We start from the raw sequence: 16029 nt of genomic DNA on the forward strand, positions 1-16029 counted from the left end.
AAAGACAGATTTTTTTTGAATAAAAAATGTTTTCCTTTTAGGTGTCTTTATGATTCCCTTTAAAAGAGAACAAAACTCTTTTAACATCTGGATGTCAAAGGATGAGCTAATCAGAATAAAACTTTCTAGTTTTCTAAGTAGCCATTAAACTCTATTTACTTCTATGGTAAATATCACAGCTGGACCTAGTGACATTATGGTGATTTTATTCTCTCGAAATATTTTAGGGCTCACAAAAAATTATTTTTTTAATGTTTATTTTTATTTTTGAGAGGGATAGAGCATGAGCAGGTAGGGGCAGAGGGACAGGGAGACAGAGTCAGAAACAGGCTCCAGGCTCTGAGTTGTCAGCACAGAGCCCCACTTGGGGCTTGAATTCACAAACCACGAGATGATAATCTGGGCAGAAGTCAGATGCTTAATTGACTGAGCCACCCTGGCACCCCCCACCCAATAAAAAAATATTCTTAAAGTCTTAGCCCATGTCCTCTGTTTCACTAGACTAGAAGCTCTTGAGGGCGGGGACCTTCAGTGTCCTGTTCTGCATTGAATTTCCAGCACAAGCATGGTGTCTATGTGAGGTTACACATAAAATATTATTATGTCTTTACTTCCTTGTAACTGACTTTCTCTCTGTCAAAGGCATACATATGGCAACATGGATGGAGCCAAAGAGTATTACGCTAAGTGAAATAACTCAGAAAAGATAAATACCATATGATTTCACTCATATGTGGAATTTAAGAAACAAAACAGATGAACATACGGGTGAAAAAAGAAAGAAAGAGAGGCAAACCAGGAGACTGACTTTTAACTACAGAGAACAAACAGGGTTACTAGAGGGGAGGTAGGCAAGGATGGGTTAAATAAGTGATGAGTTAATGAGGGCACTTGTTTTGATGAGCATTGTATGTAAGTGATAAGTCACTAAATTCTACACCTGAAACTGATACTAAACTGGATGTTAACTAGAATTTAAACAAAGGGGCGCCTGGGTGGCTCAGTCCATTAGGCATCTGACTTTGGCTCAGGTCATGATCTCAAGGTCTGTGAGTTCGAGCCCCGAGTCGGGCTCTGTGCTGACCGCGCAGAGCCTCAAGCCTGTTTTGGATTCTGTGTCTCCCTCTCTCTGCCCCTCCCTTGCGCATGCTCTGTCTCTCTCTGTCTCAAAAATAAATAAACATTAAAAAGATTCAAAAAAAGAATTTAAATAAAAACTTGAAAAAATTCATGAGTAAATACTATTTTAATACTTAGTTTTTACTTTTAAAAATAAACTTTGAAGTTTACATTTGAAATATTTCTAAAAGCCAAAACTAAGAAATTGGATAAACTACATTTTCTTGAAAAAAAATCAAGAATCAAGAACAATGTAGCAAATTAACTTGATGTCAGAACAAGAGATTTGAAAGATGACTGAAAATAAATAAACTAGCTAAACTCCCTAGATGATCTAATAAGTGTTATTGATTCTTGCAAAGGAGGTGAGTGACCTACACCTTCAGAGGGTTCTGGAGCTGGAGATAAGGTCTGTCCATCTAGATGGACCGGAGAGTCCCCATTGAGAATCTCCTCCACCCACTTCCTTTGCCATTTCTTCTCGGTATCAAAAAGGCTTTTGAAAGCAGGGCTAACACCTATAGACCTTCCCTTGCCATCCAGTGTTGCCTGTACTGAATCACTACTTCATCTGTTCAGCTGATCCTACTGACTGGCAACCATGCATCATACAGAGAAGTGGAATGTGTGCTCTGAGATTTTGGTGATTCTTATCTGAACTGCCCACATGGGCATCTAACTTCAATGTCCCATGATACTTCCAGGCCCTAAAGTAAAGAAAGACAGGGTCCCGGATGATCCTGTGGATTGTGGTAATGTGGAAGAGAAACCTGAATCTTCAGTACCTGGTAATATCAGAGAGCAAGAAAATCCACCACCAGTATATCTCACATGGAAAAGGAATGAAAAGTATTTCCTGAATATTTAGGGTATATCCTCTTTATGTGTCATACAGATATGTATGTGTGTATGTATGCTTTTATGTATGTGTGTGTGTATATATATGTGTGTGTGTATGTATATATATGTGTGTATATGTATGTATACATATATATGAAGTAACTTTTTTATTTTATATTCCATCTTATAAAAATGTGGCTATGAGTGCTTGTGTTTTATGTTGACTAAATATGTACATACATAGTGTTATCTATCTTAATTTAGCAGAAAGAAAAAAATATATACATTCGGGATGTCCTACCTTTCCTCCATGCTGGCATTATATTAGATAATATCACAAACCTTTTCCTCTCTGAACATTTTTTCTTAAAATCTTGTGCCATTAAGGTGGCCAAATCACAAAAGTTGCTCTCTGGCTTTACTTCATTGTTCATATTCTCCCATCACTTAAAAAAAGATATACTGACCACCTCTTCTTCATAAGGCACTAAGAAAGATGTGGAAGAAATCCTGCTTTGAAGAACAGAATAAACATGTTGTATAAAAGTCATTTTATTATTATAATGCATGTTGCTTAAATGACAGAATAAGAATGTAATCTGATTGCTGGCAGTTACTACATTATTTATATGACTGCTATTAAAATGTGAATTTAAAAAACACAATGGCAAGCTAATGTGAACAAAGGTAACCTAGTGAGGCCTTAGAAACCCTCCTGCTTGGTTAAAGTGAAAAAGAAAACAATGTGCTTCTCTTTTGCAAAAAATACAGTAATCCCGGTGTCTCATCTTCTCACAGAGAGATTCATCAAAATCACACAATTTTGCTACCTACTTATTAATGAATATACATGATCACAGTTTCAATGTGCAATGTTCACAGATACTGTGCACATTAGGACGTAATACATTGTGTGTTCCATTGTGTGTTCTGAGGTTCCATGACCTCAGAGAGATTGTGAGTCATATTAGTCAACAGTTTTATCTAGTATGTCAAGAGAAAGGGAGAAAGGTTAAGAGGTGGGAGGTGTTAGATGTAAGTCCAAAATAATGTTGTGTACTTTGTAGACGTTTTTCATATAGCTGGTATTTACTAAAGTACACTGGATCTCGGACTTCTCAGAATTTTCAGTTCCTCCGGTAACATTTGTAAATTCATTTTGCAGCTTTGCTCCTTTTCTCTCTGCATGCTGATACCCCAGCTGTTTGCTCTTCTGCTATTACTTATTTCAAATGCATCTGAGCTTAAAATGATATAACTGGTCACAAAACTGAGTTCCAGGGCACTAATGTACACCCTCAGTTACATAAGCGGCCAATAACCCACATTCCCATGAGAGGATATTGATCGTATATGAAGGTGTAAGAGTCCTGTCATTTTTACTCATATCTTCCCATATTAGGCAGATTAAATCATTACTATAAAATTATTAAAATAAAATCCATTATCATGGCTTTGTGCTAACTTTTTATTTTCAAAAGGCCACATAAGAGCATTAGTCATTTCATTTTGATCAAACACAGGGCTGCACTGTACAAACTGCTCTGATCTAGTATATGACCCCATGTTCTTTGCCACAATGAATTAGGTGTTTGAATGTTTATAGAGATTCTAAAGCAGCCACTCAAGATAAGTATTCGTTGTTTGTCCTTTGTTTTCTAATCTAAATATAAACTTTGTTGGTTTTAAAAAAACACTGAAATATTTAAGAACTGCTTCCTGTCTAAGGTGTTAAACATAAAATCTTCCTCATAATTACCTCCTGGATTTCCACTTTTGCTGCACATTTATCTAACAAAAACGTTCTTTGGCATCATTGTGACCTCTCTATTGACCTACTTACTATTTTCTCTTTAAGTCAATTCAATTCTGATTTCATTTCTAACCAAATAGAAACCAAAGCAAATTATTTCCAGAATGCTTTTGTTAGCAACCTAGAAATCTTTCTCTCTACTTTCTATTTCATTTGCCTATGTCTAATCATAGGACCAGATTATTGGATTCAGCAGGACTGAATATTACTTCTGGAGAAAAGCATACACTCACATACACTGTCTTCCTATAAATCCATACTTGGATTTAATAATTGTGCATAAGCTTAGAGACATGGAGACAATTTGCTTTCAAGTTCTAGTTGCAATCTTGAGATATATGACTTGATACAGAACTTAGTATAGGCCTTGCAGACACTGCCACTTGGGTGCCACACCCACCACCCCACCATGGTCACCTCCACCATGTTTTTCAATATCTCTGTGGACAGCGAGCCCTTGGGCCGTGCCTCTTTCCAGCTGTTTGCTGACAAAGTTCCAAAGATAGCAAGAACTTTTGTGCTCTGAGCAGTAGGGAGAAATGATTTGGTTATAAAGATCCCTGCTTTTACAGGATTATTCTGCAATTATGTGCCAGAGTGACTTCACATGCCATAATGGCACTGGTGGCAAGTCCATCTATGAGGAGAAATTTGATAAGAGTTTCATCTTGAAACAGATGGATCCTGGCATCTTGTCCATAGCAAATATTGGACCCAAAACAAATGGTTCCCAGTTTTTCATCTGCACTGCCAAGATTAAGTGATTGGATGAAAAACATGTGGTCTTTGGTAAGGTGAAAGAGGCATGAATATTGTGGAAGCCATGGAATGTTTTGGGTCCAGGAATGTCAAGACCACGAAGAAGATCACCATTACTGACTGTGGACAAATCTAATAAATTTGACTTGTGTTTTATCTTACCTACCAGACCATTCCTTCTGTAGCTCAGGATAGCACCTCTTCACCCCCATCTACTTGAAATATCCTATAATCTTTGTGTTCTTGATGCAGTTCTATGGGTTCCATATTTTCCTTACTCCTCTCCAAGTCCAGCTGGATTGCAGATTTAAATTTATGAAATAAACTTATGAAAATGAAAACAAAATAACAACGAAAGAACTTAGTTACTAACCTGCAAAATTGGAAATGATATCTGTCTCTTGGAGATGCAAAAAAAAATAATTGAAAAATCTGTGATGGAGGCATAAATTCATTCTTCTCATATCAGATTCAATCCAGGAAATACATTTTTGGTGAATGTTTAAAAACTGTTTAACATTAATTCATGACCCCACCCCCAGCACAAAAATTCACTCCAAATCCAGAAGTCATAGTTGTTTGTTCCAAAAATTCCCACAGGACTGAACTTGATCTTTCCTTCAAGCCTATAGCTATCAAGAATCCCCTAACAGAAATCTCCAGGAAGGAATGGAAGCATGGTCACATCTCTTCTCTACCTGGGTGATACTTGCAATATAATCTTACCTACTTACTTTATATGGTGTTCAAGATTCATAATTTCACCTACCAAACAGACTAACAGAGAAAATGTCAGCTCTTTACATTTAAAGCTAGCTTTCGTGCGTTATTTTTTTCTCTCTCTATCTCTTTTTAATAGCATTCCTCTGTTTATTGCAGCATTATTTACAATAGTCAAGATTTGGAAACAGACCAAGTGTCCATCAACAGATGAATGGATAAAGAAGATGTGAAGGGCACCTGGGTGGCTCAGTCAGCTAAACATTAAACTCTTGATTTCAGCTCAGGTCATGATCTCACGGTTGTAAGATGGAGTCATGCATTGTTTCATTTCCCAGGATAAATCCTGCTAGTTCCCACAGGACAAGATTTTGAGACCATGCCAATAATCATTCCTACTCTGAAAGCACTTGGGTCTGTGAACATCCTTTAATAACATGACGGGTGAATCTGGCACCCACATGCTTGAAAGCTGAGTATAGAAATCACATTTTTCATTGTTTAACAATGTGTTCCTGTTGGTACATCACGTAAATACATAATTTTAATTTAGCAGATGGAGAAACTGAGGGCAGAGAGGCAAATAACTTTTGAGAGTACACAAGTGGCAAAACCTAGATTCAAAGTCAGATCTATCTGTTGTTGCCAAAGCCCATGTACTTTTTTATACCCATCTATCTCCTCTCTTCCAGGCCCTATTCATCAATAAATACTATTCACATACAGAGATAGTATTTTTTAATGTTAACAAAACATAAACTTCATTATTTTTAATGTGAAACACAAAGTCACTGTTTGTATTTTATAATTTACTTTGCTTAATTTTCTATGTTGTTTTTGTTTGAAATAAAATTAAAATTTTCAGCACTATTCCTGGATATATATACACACATATATGTAAATGTGCATGAGCAAACACACACATGCACACACACGCACACACAATATGTGTATGTATAAATGTATGTGAAAGACATGGGCATGATGCATGGATGGATGTGAAAGATGTATGCATGTGTGTGTGTGTGTGTGTGTGTGTGTGTGTGTGTGTGTGTGTGTTTGAGGTATACAGACATACCTACACATACATATGTATCTGTCAATATACAAATATATGCAAATACATACACATTGAATCATTACTTTCTTGGTATTTCTTGATATCTTCTAGATAAATAGAGGTATTCAGTCAGTTTTCTGCTCTGGATAAATGAAAACTGATACTTTGAATACTAATGGAAAAATGTGTTATAATTAACTGAAATAATTTTCTAATTTTTCTTTGCATTTAAAAAAAGTGAAAATTCTGAGATTATAAATCAAAACATGTTACATTCATTAACAGCCTGCAAAGTTATTTTTAAAATTCTGCCTGTAAGTGCTTTATTTAAAAAGGTTCTAAAATCTAAATGTCTAAATATGCTAAATATTTTAGAGAAATATATTTTTCAAAACTATATTCATATAGGTTTATATGACCAATGGACACAATATCTTTCTGAGTGAATAACTGAATAATTTCAAAATAATATAAAGTAATAACAGTTCTCAATGTCAAAATATAGCAAAAGATATATATTTAAAAGTAAAATATTTAAAATAAATTCTAGATTTTATCTCTTATATATTAAATATCTAAATATTCTGACTGAATTTTTAGATCCTTAAAAATCAGTATTTAAAGAAATAATTATGAAGAAGAAGCTTAAATGACATTTATTAAATTTCAGTTATTATTTTTCTATTCATTTTCTAATGATTTAAAAATGAAAAAAATGGGCCCATTAATTAAGATAAATATTATTTTGATTACCGATTTCAGTAAAATAGAAGATTATAGGGATATGGTTCCTTTCCATTTCCAACTACTATCTACCAACTATCAGAACAGCAGTAATAGACCTTAGTTTCAAGAGAAGAAAAGTTAGACACAAAGAAATCTTTATACCAGTAAAAAAAAAAAAATAAGATATAATGTTTAGTTACCGATGGTAAACTAAACAGAAATTTTAAAAAACATTTTGAGAGACTGTAATTTTAGATATCTCTATGGATGATTCCATCTACAGGTTTCATGAATTCATAAAGAGATAATACACACACTACACGCATGCAAAAACACTCACATATACACACAAACATTCAGTTTCCACTAGAGCTTTTCATACTCTTTATATCTTATACTGTCAGTGAGCCATAGGGCTGCACTTCAAATTCTCCTCTCTTTTCCATACATTTTTTAACATATATATTAGAGCCTCCCATTTGTTCATTTATGCAGCAAATATTTATTGTCTAGTATACCTGATGAGCTGGCATGTAATTTATCATCCAAACTAAGACACTTATGAGAGTGTCAGAAGGTGTTGTTAACAATCATGTCAGGTCAGCAGGCACAAAACAGAACAGACCTGGGCAACTGGGGAGTATGGGAATTCAGTCTATATGTCTGCTGGGCACAAATCAGCTGTGGTCCCTGCTCTCATCAACCACATAGTCTAGTGGACAAGTTATATCCAAACCAGAAAATAAATTTAAAAAAAATTACACATTGTGTCAAGTGTCAACAAAACAGTTATGGTACTGAGTTGTGGCATATTGGTGAAGAATGTGAGGAACTGGGTTGTTCAGACCATTCTCTAGAAGTAATGTTTAAACAGAGAAATGAAGGATAAGAAAAATATTGACAAGGGAAAACAGGGTGGGGTAGGAAAATATCCTCCCAGGCAGAGGAAATCGTACATGACAAATCTAAGGTAGAAAACTTGAAGAACTAAAAGACAAGTTAGACTTAAGTCTCAAGAATCACACAGGAACGATCTTAAATCCCATGAAACAGATTTTGCAAGGTCTTTAAAGATATAGCAAGAAGTGTGAATTTTGATTTAATGCAATCTAGTGCTTTTAAGCAGAGAAATGAAACAATCCTATTCTTAAAGCATATCACTCTGGAGGTTCTATGGAACACAATTTATAGAGTTATGGAGAGAAGTTGGAGACTGTCTACAGTTGTAACCAGAATGGCAATTGCAATGATGAGCAAGACAAGGACACTGGCAATGGGGATGGGGAAAAATGGACTGACCCAAGATATATTTTAGAGGTAGAACTGATCAGATAATATCTCTAGAACTGTGACCTTCAACACACTTTCTAAATGCTGGCCAATACTTTGAACTGTCACTTAAATATTTTCAGCATAGATATTTCTAGGCCCATTAAATTTAACAAATCCAACAATGAAGTCGAGATAATGTTCTCAAAGCTTGTTCTTCATCTGGTATTCCCTATATCAATTGTGACTTCCCCACTAATTCAAGGTGGAAACCAGAGTTACATACAAACATCTCCTCCCTCTCTTCACTTGCCACATTCAGATGATTATCAACTCCTGTCAATTTTATTCTCCAAATCTCTGAAATGCAGCCTTCGCCCCATTCTTTATCCTTAGCGCTAATATCTTTTATGTGGGTAGCATCAATTATATCCCACCAATACCACTTTCAAGGAAAGAAATATTGAAGTTTCTTGAACCTCACATTCTCTCCAGTCTTCATGCTACTGAATGGAACAGCTGGGGCAAATTCTAAGGTTGTGAGATTCAGACAATGTAATTTCTTTCTTTCAGGAGCTCAGGAATTTGATCTTTGTTGAAGAATAAGAGTCCATTGCAAGAGAAATTTGCTTCCTTGATTTTTTTTTGTGTTATGATACATATTAATGTCATAATATTTGGCTTAAAACCAAATAGTTTTAGGGGTGCCTGGATGGCTCAGTCAGTTAGGCATCCGACTTTGGCTCAGGTCATGATTTTGTGGTTCGTGGGTTTGAGCCCCACGTAGGGCTCTATGCTGACAGCTCAGAGCCTGCAGCCTGCTTTGGATTCTGTGTCTCCCTCTCTCTGCTCCTCTCCTGTTCATGCTCTTTCTCTCCATGTCCCTCAAAAATGAATAAATGTTTAAAAAAATTATTTTAAAAAAACAGTACATTGAATGCTTGCTATACTAGTATCAGAATCATATTGGATCCTCTTCTCCAGATCCTCTGGGTCTACTAAACCATAAGATTTAGGGCTCATCAAGAAAGAAAGTTACAAAAGTTATATGTGCTTAGGTGACATTCAGCATTACATTTCTTTTATTCCTTTAAGCCAATGGACTATCATCTGGATGGGTAAGACCTTGGCAGCAAACGTGTTTATACAATATTTTGGTAGAAAAATAAACAAACATCAGGACAGATCATTCAACATATTCCATAGATTTTCACGAAGTTTTTGTAAGTGAAGCCCATTTTTGTTTTGCATTTGTAAATAAACTACTCTTTTAATGTTACTCTCTTTTGAGAAACATGTACTTTTAGATTCTTGTTCTATTCTCATAAAGAGAGATATACTATATTAAAAAAATAACTTTATAGGAGAAGCCATTTTCCTTGGGCAGATATTAATTCTCAACATGCTATTCTAGTGGCAAATGAAATCCTTTTTTTTAAATTTCTGGATACGACTTTGCATTTTCTATGTTTTCTAATATAAAAGGCAGAGATTTATCAGAAACTTCAGAAGAAGAGGTAAAGGTAATTAATCTGACACTAAGAGAGAAAGAGTTTAGGTAAATAATTTTAAAGGCCAGCCTCATAGCATTAAAATTTAGAGTCAATAAAACTAGAGCATTTCACTAAAAGAATATATTCCTTAGGTCTAACCAGGACTACAGATATCATGGAAATGGACTGGACCATTTGACTGAAGGTACATAGAAGGTTGGGGAACTTGATTTAAATGGTACCTGAGGTAAATCTCTGATTCAGCGTCTCCCACTGAAATGACTTGGAAAAAACTCAGAAGAAATATGAGGTGAAAATTTGCATCACCACTAAATTCTAGTAATGTTAGAAACCTTGCTCCCAACATCAAGGAGAGAAATCCTGTAATTACAAGGCCAATGGGTTCGGACAAAGAAACATATGTAGTAACAGGAATGTTTAGGGAGGGAAAATAAATATATCAAAGTAGAAGTTAATGTGTATTGTTTTTACAACCTCATTGTCTATTCCATAGTTCAGAAACAGTAGATCCGTACGAAAGCAAACCAAATGATCATATATTACTGTATAAATGTTACTTCTTTAAGAGTATCTTAATTCCCTTTCCCTAACTATGGTCTTTAATATTTATTTTTCTTCAACTATTCCAGGAAGCAACTGAACAACATGGCAGTACAGCTAGGAAATGAAAGCTGGCAGAAGTCATTTTACCTGTGGAGATGCAGTTCCCCAAATGGCAAATGTGGTAGAGGGAAGGATGAAAGAAGAGGACTGTAGTATTTGATATATTCCACAAAGCTAAGATGTCATAGATGCAGGTATTTTGATCAGGAGAAAATACCACATTATCTAGAACATGTAGATGAAACACTGGTAGACAATGAAAATCAGGTTAGGAGACGTGTATCATTCTGCCTTTGAGTTGAAGGTTAAGAAGGTCATCTGAGTAGAATCAAAGGTAAAACATACAAGCTGATTATTATCTAACAATAAGTTTGCCTTCTAAAGGAGAAAAACAATTGAAAGGGATTCCTGGCTGTCTCAGTCAGTAGAGCTCAAGTAGTGTCAGTCAAGTAGACCCTTGATTTCAGGGTCAAGCCCCACATTTGGTGTAGAAAAAAAAAACAACAAAAAACTACATACACACACACACAGAAAAACAACTGAAAATAGAAATAGAAAACGTTATATTAATATATAATACCTTCAGAAAAAGGGAAAATGGATTTCATCCGAAGGCTTAGGAAATAATATGCTTCTGAATATAGGTACTAACAGAAGAACATATTAGAAAATTACCTCATATCTAAAGTTTATAGAAGGTACAAATGAATTAAATTTAAAAAGGCATTATGAAGGAGGTGTAGAAAGGCAAAAAGAAGAAGAAGAAGAAGAAGAAGAAGAAGAAGAAGAAGAAGAAGAAGAAGAAGAAGAAGAAAGCTAATAAAAATAAAGGGACTGAGATATAAAGAAAAATATTTGGGATAAGGAGAGATTATAGGAAATCCAATAAGGCAAAATAAAATTGAAATTACAATTGACATAGTAAAGAACATAAATACCACTTTCAACACTGAACTACTGATGAGTAAATTTATGTATGTGAAGATGTATAAGTGTCATTTAAAATAATTGATTCTAGGGGTGTCTAGCTGGTTCAGTCAGTTGAGTGACCGACTTTGGCTCAGGTCATGATCTCATAGTCTGTAGGTTCCAGGCCCACGGTGGGTTCTGTGCTGACAGCGCAGAGCCTGGAGCCTGCTTCAAATTCTGTCTCCCTTTCCCTTTGTCTATTTCTTTCAAAAATAAACACTAAGATAATTGATTCTAAAATTTTACTTATAGAGAAATGTGTTGTGTGGCATTAACTTCCATTATAAATCATCACACTACTATTTTTATTAATGGAACCCTCTGATATAGTTTTGAATTTTAATGATTTGCTATTATAGTTACATATAATCGATAGTAAATGACATTTCTGCCATTACACTACTAAAATTAAGCATTGTATTAATATCTGGAAATTTGTGCTGCAATGTCAACATTCAATATTTGGTTAATTCTGAAGTAACTGTAAATAGAAGCATGAACTAGGTAGCAATTTTCACAATAATTGTGAGAGTCAATGTTTAACAAAATAAAAATGAGTTTTTATACAGAATTGATACTTTATGCATAAGCATAAATGGCTAAATATGTGCATGTATCATGTTAGTATAAACTTGGAAATATAGAGCTAGTAGTATGTTAGTTGTAAATGAATAAGCAGAAACAAAAATCTGAAAAGTTTTCCAGTTAAATATGACTACAATATTTATCATCACACCCTTCCAAAACTCTACATTAATGAAAGTCAAGATGTAAAAACACACATTTTAAAAATGGAATTATAGCAGAGATGTCAACAACATTTGAAATTGGAATTCTGACATTCTAGTAATAAATAACTCTTCAGACTTGAGAAGATGAATGCTAAGTATCTATAATTTTTTGCCACTGCATAATTCTGGAAAAGCCCAGGAATTAGAGGTGGCAGGTATGACTGATGACAGGGTTGGATGGGTCTGAAAAACAAAAGGTTGGCTGAAAGTCTGATTTTTTAAAAAATGTTTATTTAATTATTTTGAGAGAGAGTGCAAACGTGCTCAAGCTGGGGAGGAGCCAAGAAAAAAGGAAAGAGAGAATCCCAAGCAGGTCTCAAGCTCAGTGTGGAGCCTGATGTGGGCTTGATCTCAAGACCATGAGATCATGACCTGAGCTGAAATCAAGAGTCAGACACTTAACCAACTGAACCACCCAGGTGCATCAGTTGAAAGTCTGAGATAAAATAAGGCAGTCAGAGAAAGACACATATCAGATGTTTTCACTCATATGTGGAACTTGAGAAACAGAAGACTATGGGGAACGAGAAGGGGAAAAAATAGTTACAAAGATGGAGGGAGGCAAACCATAAGAGACTCTTAAACACAGAGAACAAACTGAGGGTTGATGGGGGTAGGGGATGGGTGATGGGCATTGAGTAGTGCACTTATTGGGATGAGCACTGGGTGTTGTATGTAAACAGTGAATCACAGGAATCTACCCCTAAAACCAAGACCACACTGTATACACTGTATGTTAGCCAATTTGACAACACATTATATGGAAAAAAAGAAAAAAGACCTGAGGATGAGAGGAGGAAGGACTTGTTTGAGAACCAGCAAATGTCACCATCAAATTGTGCCTCACTTGGAAGCCTTTGTTATGCAGCCAGCCTATGGGGCTTGTCCTTCTCTAAACTTCTGCACATATACTTCATGCTGCCAATCATCTTTTTATGGTAGGAGAGGGAACTTTTCAGCCTGCTCTGCAGATAAAGATATATCCCAACAGGATCTGAGCACAAGAGCCAAACATTTGATCCAAGGAGCAGATGGTGGAACCCCAGATTACGGCACAAAGAAAAGATGCTCAAGAATAGGTCTACTGACCAGGAAGCGAGCCAGAAGGAGCATGTCCAGAGTAGGTAGGGGTGGTCCTAGACGTGGGTAGCTGGAGTGCATGTACATGGGTCTCCTTTTGTATTCATTGTCTAGGGCACATAGACAGTGGGGTCCCAACGAATGAGTGAATGAACAAATAAATGAACATATGGCACAAAATAGGCTTTCATGTATGTTATAGTATATTTTTACATGCAATGTGGAGCAATACGACATGCAGCCATTTGAGCAACCTGTACTTCTCACTTGCTGCTTTCTGGTGAAGTTCTCAGCAATCCACACACATTGTTGAATGTCTAAGAAAACAATTTGTTTGCATTCTGATGCTGTAAAATATTGTTTGGATTTAAATGGCAGGGACAAAAACAAGAAGAAGAAGCCTTTACATATGGTGACAGAAAATGAGGGGTATACTGTGGAGAAGCTGACCCGCAGAAAACCCGAATTTTTAAACACCAGTCAAAGTTAAGGGTGAACATCCCAAAAGAATAGGGGATTAAGGAAAAGCCAGCATCCTGAGCAGAGCTATCCCACTATGACCATCAATGGACAGGTAAGTAACATCATATATTTGAAGAATAGTTCCAACATAAAAGGCCCAGACAAAAAGAGTAATACATTAAAAAGGAAGATGGAGAAAACAGAGCATACAAGAAAAGAATATATAATTATAAAACAAAATACTAAGGAATATCCCGTAATAGCTTAGAAAATTTTTAATATGGTAACGAAAACCTTACAAATCAATAAAAAAGTTGGAAGATAAATTTGAGGATATCTCCTAGACTATAACACTAAAGCAAAGATAGAAAGTAGGCAGTATGCAGAACTGTGAAGTTGCAAAAGTTTACTTCCTTGAATATTTTGGGGGAAGCTAGAGAGAGGACATAAACATATCTGTTAAGAGAATAATATAGTGCAATAATGATGGATACCATAAGCAAAGAAGAGAAAAAAGTGAAAATTACTAAATCCATGGAGACTAGGAAGTTCCATAAGAAAAGATAACCATAATATATTACTGGGTTTAACCATCATTAAATTTATATGGTAACAATTATAATATAAAGAGTAATGATCAAATTAAATATAATTATAATATATCCATAATGGAAGGGTGGGATAGGAAATATGTATTAGGCTGGGAAGTCTACAGACTATGTAAGAAATCCTTGTTCTTTTTGTTCATGTATGGAAGTGAGAAATAATATATGAAATTGAATTATAAGAGAAGTATTACATGTTTTTTATATACACACATATATGCATACATATGCATGTGCATATATGAACATAGTGTGTATATATGTATACATATGGGGAGGACCAAGAAAAGAAACAAGAAATAGCTAAAGGAGTTTCAATTAACTGTGTTTGGGAAATGGTAATGAGACTGTGAAACAATGAACAGTTGATTGCTATTTTATAGAATTTATAGAAATATTTGATTTTAAAACTATTAACACAAAAAACTTTGATAAAAATAAAAGTGAAATTTCAAAATAATGCTTAAAAGAAATAAACCAAAATGTTACAGGTAGGTATATCTACGTGGTTAGATTATGAGTGGTTTTAATTTTCTTCACTATACTTATTTGCATTATGAAACTTTTCTTCAATGAACCTATATTACCATTATAAGCAGATTAAAAAGATTGAGGAAAAAAAAACAATCAAAAGCAACAATTGTGATTAAAAATATATTATTTTAAACAAATTATAACATTAAAGAATATAAATAATTTCTGAAAATAAATATCTTGATATTTAATATATTTTATGATAATTAATATGTATGTAAAGGAATATAGGCCTTGCTCTTTATCAGATATTTAAAGACTGCTAACACTTAAACCTTGAAGATTAGACAATTTTAATAAACGAATTTGACATCTTGTTAAAAAAGAAACTGTTACATTATATTTTTCTGTATACTTCTTTAAAATGCTGAATATTAGTCTCACTTCATCAGTGTGAAGAATTTTCTTCTAAGTGAGAACAGATGGTTTTTATTACTAATTCAGAAGATTTTTCCCCCCAATAACATAGACTGACGTTATAAATGGGATTTCCCAGACTTGCTTCATTTTGGGCCATATGTTTAAGAGAAATTATGCTTACTCATAAGAGACAAGAAGGAACGCTAAGCAAATATGGGTTTCACATCTGAAACGTATTGCAAAGGGTCTTTTACTATCATAAAGAAACATCTGCTCTCTGTGTTGTTCACACAACTTGTACTAGATTGTCATGTGAAATACTACTGCCAGGGCATTGCTTTTTCCCCACACATCAATAAGTAGAATCGTTACTGTTAAATGATATCATTAAAGAAATTCTACCCAGTGCTTCCTAAATGGGCAGAGTTGTCCCCTGATGACACAAAAGAAATTTTTATGGGTGCTTAAATACAATTAGATTACATATATAAGGTATCTCATATCTCTGTATATTTTCAGCCTGTCTTGAATTATGCTCAAAATGTAGATGCTCAATAAATGATTGATCTTATATTTAAGGAAACAATTAAGAACTTTTTTTTAAGTTTATTTATTTATTTTGAGAGACACAGAGATAACATGAGTGGGGGAGGGGCAGAGAGAAAGAGGAAACAGTATCCCAAGCAGGCTCCACACTGTCAGCCTGATGCAGGGCTCGAACCCATGAAACCATGATATCATGACCTGAGCAGAAACCAAAAGTCAGATGCTTAACCGACTGTGCCACCCAGGCACCCCAAGAATT

General features: G+C 34.8%; 1 protein-coding gene and 1 pseudogene across 1 annotated transcript in view; one reads left to right on the plus strand and one right to left on the minus strand.

Annotated features, from left to right (window-relative positions):
• Window positions 1-16029, minus strand: part of LRP1B (LDL receptor related protein 1B) — a 1901338-nt gene that overhangs the window by 407355 nt on the left and 1477954 nt on the right. The window lies entirely within an intron of this gene.
• On the plus strand, window positions 4182-4721 carry LOC122481296 (annotated as a pseudogene).

Source organism: Prionailurus bengalensis, chromosome C1 (assembly GCF_016509475.1).
Source record: "Prionailurus bengalensis isolate Pbe53 chromosome C1, Fcat_Pben_1.1_paternal_pri, whole genome shotgun sequence".
Lineage (NCBI taxonomy): Eukaryota > Metazoa > Chordata > Mammalia > Carnivora > Felidae > Prionailurus > Prionailurus bengalensis.